Raw genomic sequence first — 13210 nt, 5'->3', positions numbered from 1 at the left:
AAAAGCTGATGGAACTCCATCAAACTAAAAAGCTCTGCACAGTAAAGGAAACCATCAACAACACAAAAAGATTACCCACTGAATGGAAGAAAATATTTGCTAACTATATATCTGATAAGAGGTTAATATCCCAAATACAAAATATCCAAGGGCCAAGTCTCTTGAACAACACTGAGTTTAGGAGCACCAACCCCCATGTACTTGAAAATCCATTAGAACTTTTGATTTCTCAAAAAAACATAACTACTAATAGCCTATTGTTGACCAAAGCCTTACCAATAACATAAAGTCAATTAACACATATTTTGTATGTATTATGTACCATATTATTATAATAAAGTAATCTAGAGAAAAGAAAATATTAAGAAATCATAAGGAAGAGAAAATATATTTATAGCACTATACTATATTGAAAAAATATCTGCACATAAATGGACCTGCACAGTTTAAACTCATGTTGTTGGAGGGTCAACTGTATATAAGGAACTTATACAACTCAATAGCAAAAATTAAAAAAAAAACAATTAAAAAATGGGCAGAGGATCTAATAGACATTTTTCCAAAGAAGATATAAAGATGGCCAACACATGTGAGAAGATGCTCAATATCACTAATCATCAAGGAAATGCAAATCAAAACTCTTAACACCTCACACACCTGTTAGAATGGTTAGTATCAAAAAGACAAGAAATAACAAGTGTTGGAGAAAATGTGGAGAAAAGGAAATCCTTGTGCGCTGTTGGTAGCAATGTAAATTGGCACAACTTCTATAGAAAACAGTGTGGAGCTTTCTCAAAGTATTAAAAGTAGAAAAGCCACCTGACCCAGCAATTTTATGTCTGGGTATTTATCTGAAAGGAACAAAATCACTAACTTGAAAAGATATAGGTACTCCATGTTCATTGCAGCAATATTCACATTAGGCAAGACATGAAAACAACCCAAAGGTCCATCAACAGATGAATGGAAAGAGAAAATATGGTAATATACATACACTAGAATGTTATTCAGTCATTTAAAAGAAGGAAATCATGTCATGTGCAACAACATGGATGGACCCTGAGGGGATTATGCTACATGAAAAAAGTCAGAGAAAGACAGAAAAATACTATATAATCTCACTTATATGTGAAATCTAAAACAAAGAGAGAGAGAGAGAGAGAGAGAGAGAGAGAAAACTGAACTCATGGATACAGAAGACAGATAGGTGGTTTCCAGAGGGTAGGGTCGGGGGTGAGCAAAATGGATAAAGGTAGTCAAAAGGTAAAAACTTCCAGTTATAAAATAAATGTCATGGGAATATAATGTAGCATAGTGACTATGGTTAATAATGCTGTACTATATATTTGAAAGTTGCTGAGAGAGCAGATCTTAAAAGTTCTCATCACAAGAAAAAAATTGTAACTATATGTGGTGATAGATGTTAACTAGATTTATTGTGGTGATCATTTTGCAATATATACAAAAACTGAATCACTATGCTTTATACCTGAAATGAATATAATGTTGTATGCCAATTATATCTCACTTAAAAATAAGAATGACAGGGGTGTACTGCTCTAGTTGTCGGGGGAGGCTTCTCTCTGCAGTGTATTTGTTGAAAGAATTAAAGAAAAATAACACTAAGAAAATGGGAGAAACATTTCAGCAGTGGTCGAATAAGGTTGGCTTGCCTGGAATGAAGAATTTATGTTGGGGGCAGCAAGATATACAGTTGGAAGGGCTGGGGCTATATTGTTGAGGTCTTGAGTGTCCACTCAGAAGTTGGGCTTAAATAAGTGGGCAATGACATAATGGTAGACTTAGAAAGTGGTTCTCTTTCCCCTTCACCTGTCTTTCCCTCCTCTTCCTACTGCTCTAGTTAGGTCGTGAGGGTTGGGTGAAGTCTGAAGGCAGGAATGGTTTTCTCTAAGAATGAGCAGTAGGGGGTAACCTGGATGGCTCAGTCGGTTAAGCGTCCGACTTCGGCTCAGGTCATGATCTCACAGTCTGTGGGTTCGAGCCCCGCATCGGGCTCTGTGCTGACAGCTCAGAGCCTGGAGCCTGCTTCCGATTCTGTGTCTCCCTCTCTCTCTGCCCCTCCCCTGCTCATGCTGTATCTCTCTCTGTCGCAAAAATGAATAAAAACATTAAAAAAATAAATAAAAGACAAATGAATAAACAAAGTAAAACAGAAACAGACACATAGATACAGAGAACAATCTAGTGGCTGCCAGAGGGGAGGAGAGGGTGGAGGGATGGGAGAAATAGAGAGAGGGGATTAAAAGGGACAAACTTCCCTTTATAAAATAAGTAAGGCACAGGGATACAATGTACAGCGTAGGGAATAGAGTTAATACTATGTAACCACATTGTATAGTGACAGTCAGTAGCTAGACATATTGTGATGATCACTTCCTCTGTCATGTATATAAATGCTGAAACACTGTGTTGTACACCTGAAACTAATATAACATTGTATATCAACGACACTTCAATAAAAAATTTTGAAAAAATAAAAACTTGCCAGTGCGCACGCACGCGCGTGCGCGCGCACACACACACACACACGAAAGAGAAGGAAAGGACCCATGTGGGAAGCAAAGTCTTAACACAGTTCTGGGACCAGCAGTACATGGAGTGAAAGAATGAGTGAGGAGGCTGATAGGATCATCACTGAGCCTGACTGATTAGAGGGGTGGGAAGCTCAGAAGTAATAAAGTCAGGAGTAGAGCCAGGTTTTCACTGAGTTTAAATGCATGACTCATAATACCACTCGACACTTTTTCCTGACTCATGCTTCCTGTCTTGCCAAGTGTTTTTCTTTCCATACCATATAATGTTCCATTGAAATGGTGGAGTCTAATTCATTTTAGCAGTTTGCCGTCTGTTTTGGATGGCTTGTGATCTGCACTGAAGCAATTTACTAATTAACTCAAGAGTGTGTGTTTTACGTTCAGAAGACAACTCTCCTATTGCACCACAAGGTAAAATTAAATCGGAGAGAACCGCTCCCCCTGCTCCTTCCCTGTGCCTTCCCTGGCCCCATCATCTTCAGTTGGTTTCTCTTTGATGACTTATTCCCTGATGTCTATAAACGCATTCAACTCACTCCTTTAAAAACATGTCTCAATCATCCTTCTCTCTTGAGTTAAAATTCTATTTTCCTCCTTATATGTGTTGTCAAACTTGACTGTACCTCCCACCTGCCCTTTTGAGACACTCAGAAACTGCTTTTAAACAGTCTCCACCTGGGTGTTCCAAAGGCACAAACCAACTTATCATTTCCAAAATAGAACTCATCATTTCTTTCCTCCAACCCTCTCTTTCTTCTGTATTATTTCTAAAGGAATGGCATCATCATCGACTTAATTGGCCTAGGTAGAATTTGGGAATTATCTTCGATTTCTTTCCTTTACACCCAACTGCGTATTCTTTCTGTTTGTTTTTTTTTTAATGTTTATTTATTTTTTTTTTTTTTGAGAGAGAGAGAGAGAGAGAGAGATGAGGGGCAGGGTCAGAGAAAGGGAGAGAGAATCCCAAGCAGGCTCCATGCTGTTAGCACAGAGACTGACAGGGGGCTCAATTCCATGGTTCATGAGATCATGACCCAAGCTGAAATTGAGATTCGGATGCTCAACCGACTGAGGCACCCAGGCACCCCTCCCTTAAAAAAAATTTTTTTTTAGAGAGTGGGGAGTGGCAGAGGAAGGAACAGAAAGAATACCACGCAGGTTCCAAGCCCAGCAGTGTGGAGCCCAAAGCAGGGCTTGATTTCACGGCCCTAGGATCATGACCTGAGCTGAACTCAACAGACTGAGCCACCCAGGCACACCTCTTTCCCTTTTAAATGTGTAATCTCTCTTATTGTTTCCTCTCCATTCTCTCTGCCTCTCATTTTACCTATCAGTGACATTATTGTCAGAGCCGCTTAATTGGGTCTTCTTGGCATCTACTTTTGACCTTGACTTCCCACCAGGTCAAATGAAAAAAACTTTTTCACTTGCCCACCAGAGCTGTATTTCTAAATTCACATTCATCCATGTTGCTTTCTTGCTTAAAATCTCTCGCTGACTTACCATCAGCTTGAACATGCCCCACAGGGCCCTTCATGTTCTAGGCCTTCATGCCTGTCAGCCTCATTCTCCACCATCCCCCCACAGGAATCCTTGGCTCTAGCCATGCTCAGTTACTCTCATTACCCAAGAGCAAGGCCCTCCCTCCAGCCAACAGGCCCTTTCTGTGTAAGCCCCCTTCTCATCTTCTTTGGTTCATTTCTGCTTGGGCACAACTTAGATGTCATCTTTCTCAGAAAGACTACCTTTGCTTTTCTGTCCTCTCCCTTTATCTTGGTTAGTTGCCCATCATATATGTTCCTAGAGCCCTTGAGGCACTACTTTTTATTGTCTGTTATAATTATTTATTTTCTGTTTTTCTCTTGGTCAGTAAGTGCCTTGAGGACAGGGATCGTGTCTCACATGTTCTGAATTCTCAACCACCAGATGCTCAGTAAATGTTGGCTGAATGATTGAATGAAAAATGATTTTTTGCCCGTTCAGCTCTATCACTACAAGCTTGTTCTCCCTCCAGGAATCCCTTAATCTTCACATCTCATCTTTCTTGCTCTTTCTGTAACATTTGACTACCCTTCTTTCTTGAAATACTCTTTTTTTTTTTGGCTCCCATGGCATGACATTTCCCAGTTATTGTCTTCTGGGAATTATTTCTTTGTCCTCATGATGGGTTTCTTGCTCTCCCCCACCCTCTGGCTCTCTGCCAGCACCTCTGAATGTTGACTTTGGCCCTCTCTCCTTTCTCTACACTTTCACTAAATCTTGGCAATCACAGTTGGGCTTTTGACCACCACTCGCTGATGTTGGTATTGATTTGCAATTATGATAGGGACATTTGCAACTTCCTTACCATTTGGGAACTTTAATCTTTAAAAAAAATTTTTTTACATTTTTTATTTATTTTTGATAGAGAGCACAAGTGGGGGAGGAGCAGAGAGAGAGGGGGACACAGAATCCGAAGCAGGCTCCAGGCTCCGAGCTGTCAGCACAAAGCCCGACGCGGGGCTCGAACTCACAAACCACAAGATCATGACCTGAGCTGAAGTCAGACGCTTAACCGACTGAGCCACCCAGGTGCCCTAGGAACTTTAATCTTTTAAATCTGAATGAAACGTGAGGCCAGATGTACCTCTTGATGTGCGGCAGTGTGGAGTGTGTTGGGAGTCTGAGCTGTTTTGGGGGGAAAAGAAATTTAATTTTAGATCTATTGTATTTGGAATGTCAGTGAGGCATTAAGTTAGAAGGTCCAAGAAGTATCTGAAGAGTCATCAAGTCATAGAATCCTACATATAGAACAACTATAGAACATTTAGAGTTATGTGGTCTAAATTTTTTCCTAGGACAATAGCCCTCATAGATAAACTTGAGGTTTCAGGGGCAATATCATAACATCTCTTCCTTGTCTGGGTTTGCAACCAATTGAAAAGTTAATAGATGGAGATCAAAACAGTAATCTGATATAGCTGATAAGAAATTTTGGATTAAGATCATTGACCAAGGTGGCTTACTAGGTACGTTCACCTCTGGATCAGATAAACTCACCATCAGTCACTGCACAGCTGGACAACTGCAGACTTTCCTCAGGTTACAGAGAGCAGCCAGGTACAGGCATTCAGGTCGGGGTAGAGTAGAGCAGGAGCTGAGTTGCAGGCCTGGTTCTTTCTCCCAAACTCCTCAGTCAGTTTGTCTCTCCTCTTCTCCTGAGGAGGCCTGAGGGTTGGAGAGAGAGGCGTGGGGTGTTACCGAAATGCTTCCAGATGGAAACATGGGGCCAAGGGAATGAAACATCTCCATTAACAGTAATGTTTATCTTGCCTCTGGCTTAACGCTTTCTGTGTTAGGGAGGCTGTTGACTTTGAGGTTATTCTGTTCCATTTGGAGAAGGATTGAATGATCAGAAAGTTGTTCCTCCCATCAGAGACAGTAGCTTGACCAGTACCTTCTGTCCCTAGGACAGAAATTTCTGCATCCACAAGGAATAAGACCAAATTTGCCAATTGTTTAAACACCACTATAACTTTATTTTGTAGTCCTTTTATGGTTACAAATTTCCAGTTCAGACAATCACTTATTCTTCTATGACTGTTTTTAGTCTCAGCCCTGCCATCCCCACTTCTGAGAATTTCCTGGTTGCCATCTTTTGAGAACTCTCTTTCAGTCTGTTCCTCATAGAGTGGGCCTGTGTTCTCCCACTTTGAAGGGCAGGGGATCTCCCCAGGTATAGGTTGCCTACATCACTTCATACCCTTATACTCACCTTCCTCCTTATCCCAGTCCTGAGGCTTTCCTTCAAGTAGCAATGTAAGAGAAACCTACACAAGACGTTGAATATTCACTCACATGATTTATTACTTAACCCTGAGTTAAATAAGAATCAGTAGGAGAAGCAGCAGCCCAAAATGTGTCTTGAGCACCTAGGTTCAAGCTAATCCTTCTACATGGAAAGCTCTCTCTCCCAGATGGAGACACCCAGATCATTCAAGGCTCTGTGCCATTTATGGTTTCCTTTGTAGCTTGTGGATAGCCTCATAATGCTGTTTGCTCCTGGGGTCCTTTGGCAAAACAATTGGGAGTGGAGAATACACTGTTCTCAGACCCTTAACCTCATGGGAGCCGATTCCCACTGTGTTCCTGGCTACTGTCACTCTTGTCCTTAAAATAATGTAAATCACCACATTCCTGCCTGTACCTTTTCGTTTTGCCTTTCTCATTTCCCCACAATATGACTTATCTATTTGGTTTCCCCTGAATTCTCTAATTTATCTTCTATTGCCACTACCTAATCTTGACACCTGCCTGCTTTTCCTGTGCAATGACTTCCTCCTCCAATCACTTAATAGTGCCTAGAGTTGGAAAAAATATTGAAAATGTGACTCAATTTGCACAGCATCCAGTGCAAGTATTACCTTCCTTGAAGTGGACGTGTCTGTGGTGCATCTTTGGTCCCACTTTTTCATATCATACTCTCTCATCTTTGGATGAAAATAAACATCATATTTATTTATTCTCCTACATCAGGTCAATTTGCTACCTGTCCTCACTCATTTGGCAGCCAGTAAAATCAATCTCAATCATGAAACTTAACCCTAACCACTCCCCCCCCACCCCCACCTGGCCCCTGCTCCTTAGTTGCACAAGAATCTTAGAGGTCTCTTACAGCCCACGTGCCCAAGAAGAGTACTAGACTTGAGCCCACACTGGCCACCATACTTGTGCTTCCTGCCTGAACTAACTCAGTCCCTTAAAGGCAGGAGGCTGCAAAGTTTCTGAGCCAAGTCTGGGCACAGTGATCTTTACCGTGGTGCTCAGTGCAGGTTTCTTAGTGGTCAGTTGTGGTGGCCTTCTAGTGGCCCTGTCACCTCTTAAGAGCATCTGCATGAGAATGTAGCACAGGTGTCTGCTATGTGCCCCAATTCTTCCTCTAAGTCTCAGGAACATACTCAACTGGCAATTCTTTTCACTGATTAAATCCAATTCCTCTGAGGCTAGGTGTCTTGTGGGGCTTCTTTGGCTTCTGGTGGTTGGCAACTTCTGTTTTTGGCCCTGCCATGTAAATACCATTAAAGGGCTCAAATATTAGCACACACACCTGCCTTCCCGTTTCTTCTGGCAAAACAAAAATTAATATTTCAACAGATTATCTTCCAAGTGCTATGACACGCTTAATGTATGTTATCTTGTCAGTCCTCTCAATTTAGTGAGTTTGGTATTGCACCTGTTTTACAATGAGGAGAGAGACACTTGGGTTGCAGAAATTCAGTAGTGAAATCAGGAACTGAAAAAAGGTTTGTTTGAATCTATGGCTTATTTTTTTCCCTCTACTACATAATATCCATCCTTGAACTTGTGTTGAACCAAAATGCTGAGGTCTTCTTTATCTGAACTGCTGGCCAGCAATTCAACCTTATGTCACTGCTATTCTCAATCTAGACACAGCAGTTCCTGTTATTCTTGTTCAAGTTGATCTTGTTGATTTTGGTTCTGATTCCAAAAGTCAGCGAGTTAGCTATGTCGTCCAGTCTTGTGGAATTTACTGATTTGATAAACATGATATTTACAGCTTTATCCACATTCAAAAAAATGTTGAACACAAATCCTATCTACACCCCTTTCTTGGGCTCATTCTGCTGCTCTGAGCTGTGGCATGCCTCTGTAGGTCTGCTTTTTGTCAGTTAATCTATCTACATTTTCCTCCTTCCCATGAGACCTTGTATTATATGGAAGGTGGGAGTGGTTTGTATGCTGGTGGGAAACTCCATCAGGAGCCAAGGTGGTGTAATTCCTGGGTGGAGTGAGGGGCAAACTGTTTCATAGTTGCTTAGTGTAAGAAATAGTCTTCAGGGGATTTGACCAAAGGGCCACAGTCAGCCCAGGTGGTGAGCATGGAAGGGTTCCAACCTGGTGAGATTCCTGTAGGTGGGCAGAACACAGTGACGAGGGTATAGAAGTTGTCGGCATGTGGTGACACTAGTGATGGGCTGGTGATCAGGGACAAGTGGTCAGGCAGGCACTGAGGGTCTGTATGCAGGGCTAAAGGAGAGGGGGAGCCAGTGCAGGCAATGAAAAACCCCAGTTCAGGTGAGGGCTTCCAGAATTAGCAAATAAAAATACAAGGGGCTTAGTTAAATTTGAATTTCAGATGAAGTTCTCTTTTCTTGGGGCGCCTGGGTGGCGCAGTCGGTTAAGTGTCCGACTTCAGCCAGGTCACGATCTCGCGGTCCGTGAGTTCGAGCCCCGCATCGGGCTCTGGGCTGATGGCTCAGAGCCTGGAGCCTGTTTCCGATTCTGTGTCTCCCTCTCTCTCTGCCCCTCCCCCGTTCATGCTCTGTCTCTCTCTGTCCCAAAAATAAATAAACGTTGAAAAAAAATTTGAAAAAAAAAAGAAAAGTTCTCTTTTCTTTTTTTAGTATAAGTTTGTCCTATGTGGTACATACTTACACTAAAAATGTATTCATTGTTTATAGAAAATTCAAATTTAATCGGGCATCTTATAATTAAATCCAGGTAGAACTGAAAAATGGTGTGGAGTTAAGTGCCTCCCTCTTTAAACCAGGATAATACTGGACATGTAATGGGATTCTTGTAAGACTTAAAATGAAATGCTCAGCACAGGAGAAAGGCACAATAAATAAAAATTCCCTTTCTTCCTCCATACAACCTTCTTTCCCATCTTACAGCATTAAAATTTTTGTTTAGATAGTTATAATCAATAAAATGTCACATAAGCCCCCAGAATGAATGAACTCTTTGAGGGAGAGATTTTTTTTTTTAATTTGCTGGTGCCAAAAGGTGAGTCTTGGGGAATACCCATGATGTGAGAAAAGGCAGGGAAGCCAACTGGGGACAGTTATGGTTAATTTTATGTCACCTTGAACAGGCCATGGGGTGCCCTGATACTTGGTAAGACATTATTTCTGGTGTATGTCTGTGAGGATGTTTCTGAATGAGATTAACTTTTGAGTTAGTAGACTGAGTAAAGCAGATATCCCCCACCCCTAGTGGGCTCAGGCATCATCTAATCCACTGAAGGACTGACTAGAATAAAAAACTGAGTAAGAAAGAATTATCTCTATATTTGACTGCCTTTGAGCTGGGGCATCAGTCTTCTCCTGCAATTGACTCAGACTAGCACTGGAATTTATACCATTCATTGCCTTTCCTGGTTCTCAGGTCCTCAGACTCACACAAGATCTACACCACTGGCTCTCTTGGGACTCCAGCTTGCTTACTGCAGACCTTGGATTTCTCAGTCTCCATAATTGTGGGAGTCAATTTCTTATAGTAAAATATACCACACAGGGGCACCTGGGTGGCTCAGTTGGTTAAGCGACTAACTTCAGCTCAGGTCATGATCTCGCAGTTCATGAGTTTGAGACCCACATGGGCTCTGTGCTGACAGCTCGGAGCCTGGAGCCTGGAGCCTGCTTTGGATTCTGTGTCTCTGTCTGTCTCTGTCTGTCTCTGCTCTTCTCCTCCTGTGCTCTGTCTGTCTCTCTCTCTCTCAAAAATAAACATTTAAAAAATTTTTTTAAAAATACACCACACACACACAGATCTTCCTCAGCTTATGATAGGGCTATGTCCCAATAAACCCGTCATAAGTTGAAAATATCATAAGTCAAAAATGCACTTAATACACCTAACCTATAGAACAGCACAGCTTAGCCTAGCCTACCTTAAACATCCTCAGAACACTCACATTAGCCCACAGTTGGTCAAAACCATCCAAAACAAAGCCTATTTTAGTTTATTTTAGTGAATTAATTTATTTATTTTGAGAGAGAGAAAGTGAGAACAAGCAGGGGAGGGGCAGAGAGAGAGGGACAGAGAGAATCTCAAGCAGGTTCCGCTTTGTCAGCACAGAGCCAGATGTGGGGCTCAATCTCATGAACTGTGAGACTATGACCTGAGCTGAGATCAAGAGTGAGATGGTTAGCAGACTGAGCCACCCAGGTGCCCCCACAAGGCCCCATTTTGTAATAAAGTTTTAAATATATCATGCAATGTATTGAATTCTGTATTGAAAGTGAAAAACAGAATGGTTGTATGGGTACAGAATAAGTGTATTAGTTGTTTACCCTTGTGATTATATGGCTGACTAGGAGTTGTTGGCTTGCATCCAGGATCATACTGCATACTGCTGGCCTGGGGAAAAAGCCCAAATTCAAAATTTGAGTATAGTTTCTACTGAATGCGTATGGCTTTTGACCATTGTAATGCTGAAAAATCTTAAATTGAACCATCTGTCATAAAAATATATCAATATATCTGAATTGATATATCTCCTATTGGTTCTTTTTCTCTAGACTAATATAGGGACAAATGGAGGGAGCAGAGAACCAGGAGTCAGGGAGAGGGGAGGGACTAGTATGGGTAATTGGCATCCTGGAAGCTGGGAGATAAAGAGTTTTCATTAAAAAAGCCAAAACAAACAAAAAACATAACAAGGTCCACAGTAAATGGTTAATGTCATTGTCTTTCCGAGGATAAAAGAAGGTCCTAAAGAAAAGTTTCTGACTAGTTTCTAAAAGGGTAATACTTGTGAAATTGATTTAATGGATATATGCTTGCTGTAAATTTCTTTCTTTCTTTAGATGCTTAAATGCTTCATAATGTTTTATTTCATTTTGATCAGATTTTCCCACACTTATTTGGCTGTGCCATTATTTTTTCCCTACAAAGTATTTTTTAATAATTTAAGGAACATTTATAGAAAGAATTGGTTTATATGTCCATGGGATCCAATGCTTGTATGCTGGACTATAACCACCATGGCTCAGACCTAAATGGAACTTATTAATTAATCCAAAATTAATGGATTGTAATGGCATTTGGGAAACACAGTAGAATTGTTTTTAGAATACCATCTTCTAGAGATCATATATCTTTTTTGACAATAAGTTTAAATTAGGGGAACAAAGAAGAAAAATACAGAGTGAAAAACTTAGATATTAATTTAGTATTTTTCTCTTAAGATCTATATACATGAAAAGAATTTTTAGAATATCTACCATTTATGCATCATAAATACTGAATTAAAAAAATAACTTTGTGGGGCACCTGGGTGGCTCAGTTGGTTCGCAGCTGACTCCTGATTTTGATCTCACAGTTTGTGCGTTTGAGTCCCCGTGTCAGGCTCTGTGTCAACAGCATGGAGCCTGCACAGGATTCTCTCTCTCCCTCTCTTTCTGCCCCTTCCTTCCTTTCCCTCTTTCTCTCTCTCAAAATAAATAAATAAACTTTAGAGCCCCCCTCCCCCCCCCAGAAAAAAAACCTTTTATAAAATGTCCTGCTTTGGGTAAGCAGAATAAGATAGTTGCTAAGAATAGTTCAGGTGTTGTATTATTATTTAAAAATTTTAAAGAGTAAGTTAAACAGAACATGCAATTTAGCCATGGAAGCAGATTGTTTGATTGTTAAGTGTTTTACTCTTGGGAGTTCTATTTCTAATGGGATGTGGTTAAATTTTCCTCTAAGTATTTAGAAGTGAAAGTGTTGTTATATTTTTTTGACATTAGATGTTGTGCAAAAAGGAATGGTTAGTTTAAACAAGGAACAAAAAACTTGACCTTGTACTGGTCAAAGTTTCAGTTTTATTTTGGGTGAAGTGAATGACTTCATTATACAACTGAGGTTTACTTTTGAACAAATTTTGTCTTCAAACAGATGGGTGTTTGCAGAATTTTGACATGAGTATCTCTTAGGAGAATTTGTCAGCAAAATTAAGAAAATCATCATTACATACTGTCAAGTAGTTTATGATTGGAAAATGTCCAATAATTATGCGCCTTTGGGAAAATGTTCAAAATACAGTTTATATGGTGAAGATTGAATTTTATGCTGAAAGGTGTTTTACTAATAAATAAATTCATTCTATTCTTGGCCGGATGGCAGTTAGGCAGCAACAATCTGCTATTCTAGAATGGTGTGAATTATAGAAATTGTGTAGGGAAATGAATCCTGTATATAGAAAACCAGAGTATGAATTCCAGCTCTGGATAACTGTGTGTTATGGGCTCAATGTTTGTACCTCTACCAAATTAATATGTTGAAGCACGGGGACACCTGCTTGGCTCAGTCAGTTAAGCATCTGACTCTTGATCTCTGCTCAGGTTATGATCTTGTGGTTTGTGAGTTCGAGTCCCATGTCCGGCTCTGCGCTGGCAGCGAGGGGCCTACTTGGGATTCTGTCTCTCTCCCTCTCTGCCCCTCCCCCACACATGTGCACTTTCTTGCTCTCAAAATAAATAAACTTAAAAATTTTTTTTAAAAATATGTTGACGCATTAGCTCTCAATGAGATAGTTTTAGGAATTGGGGCCTTGGGGAGGTAATTAGGTTTAGATGAAGTCATGAGGGTTGGGTCCCCATAGTGGAATTATTGCCCTTGGAAGAAGAGGAAGAGACACCAGAGCTTCCTGTTATCAGCCATGTGAGGACACAGAAAGAAGGCAGCTGTGGAGAGCCAGGAAGAGAGCCCTTACTAAGAACCTGTCAGTACCTTGATCTTGGACTTCCTTGTCTTCAGAACTGTAACAAATAAATATCTGTTGTTTAAGTCACCCAGTCTATGGTATTTTGTTGTAGCAGCCCAAGCTGACTGAGACACTGTGTAATCTATGGCATGTAATTTAATCTCTCTGATCTTCCTGATTTGTA

At 40.6% G+C, this 13210-nt stretch overlaps 2 protein-coding genes across 2 annotated transcripts in view; one reads left to right on the top strand and one right to left on the bottom strand.

Annotated features, from left to right (window-relative positions):
• The window catches only part of FBXL13 (F-box and leucine rich repeat protein 13), a 217150-nt gene that overhangs the window by 56426 nt on the left and 147514 nt on the right, over positions 1-13210 (top strand). The window lies entirely within an intron of this gene.
• LRRC17 (leucine rich repeat containing 17) overlaps positions 1-13210 on the bottom strand; it is a 116571-nt gene that overhangs the window by 39125 nt on the left and 64236 nt on the right. Inside the window, exon 5 of the transcript XR_015248068.1 lies at positions 5595-5762. The gene's annotated coding sequence lies outside the window, so the exon portion shown is untranslated. The remainder of the gene's footprint in view (positions 1-5594; positions 5763-13210) is intronic.

This window comes from Puma concolor, chromosome A2, assembly GCF_028749965.1.
Source record: "Puma concolor isolate L17-30 chromosome A2, mPumCon1.1.hap2, whole genome shotgun sequence".
Classification (NCBI taxonomy): domain Eukaryota; kingdom Metazoa; phylum Chordata; class Mammalia; order Carnivora; family Felidae; genus Puma; species Puma concolor.
This window is presented reverse-complemented; position numbering and strand designations above follow the sequence as displayed.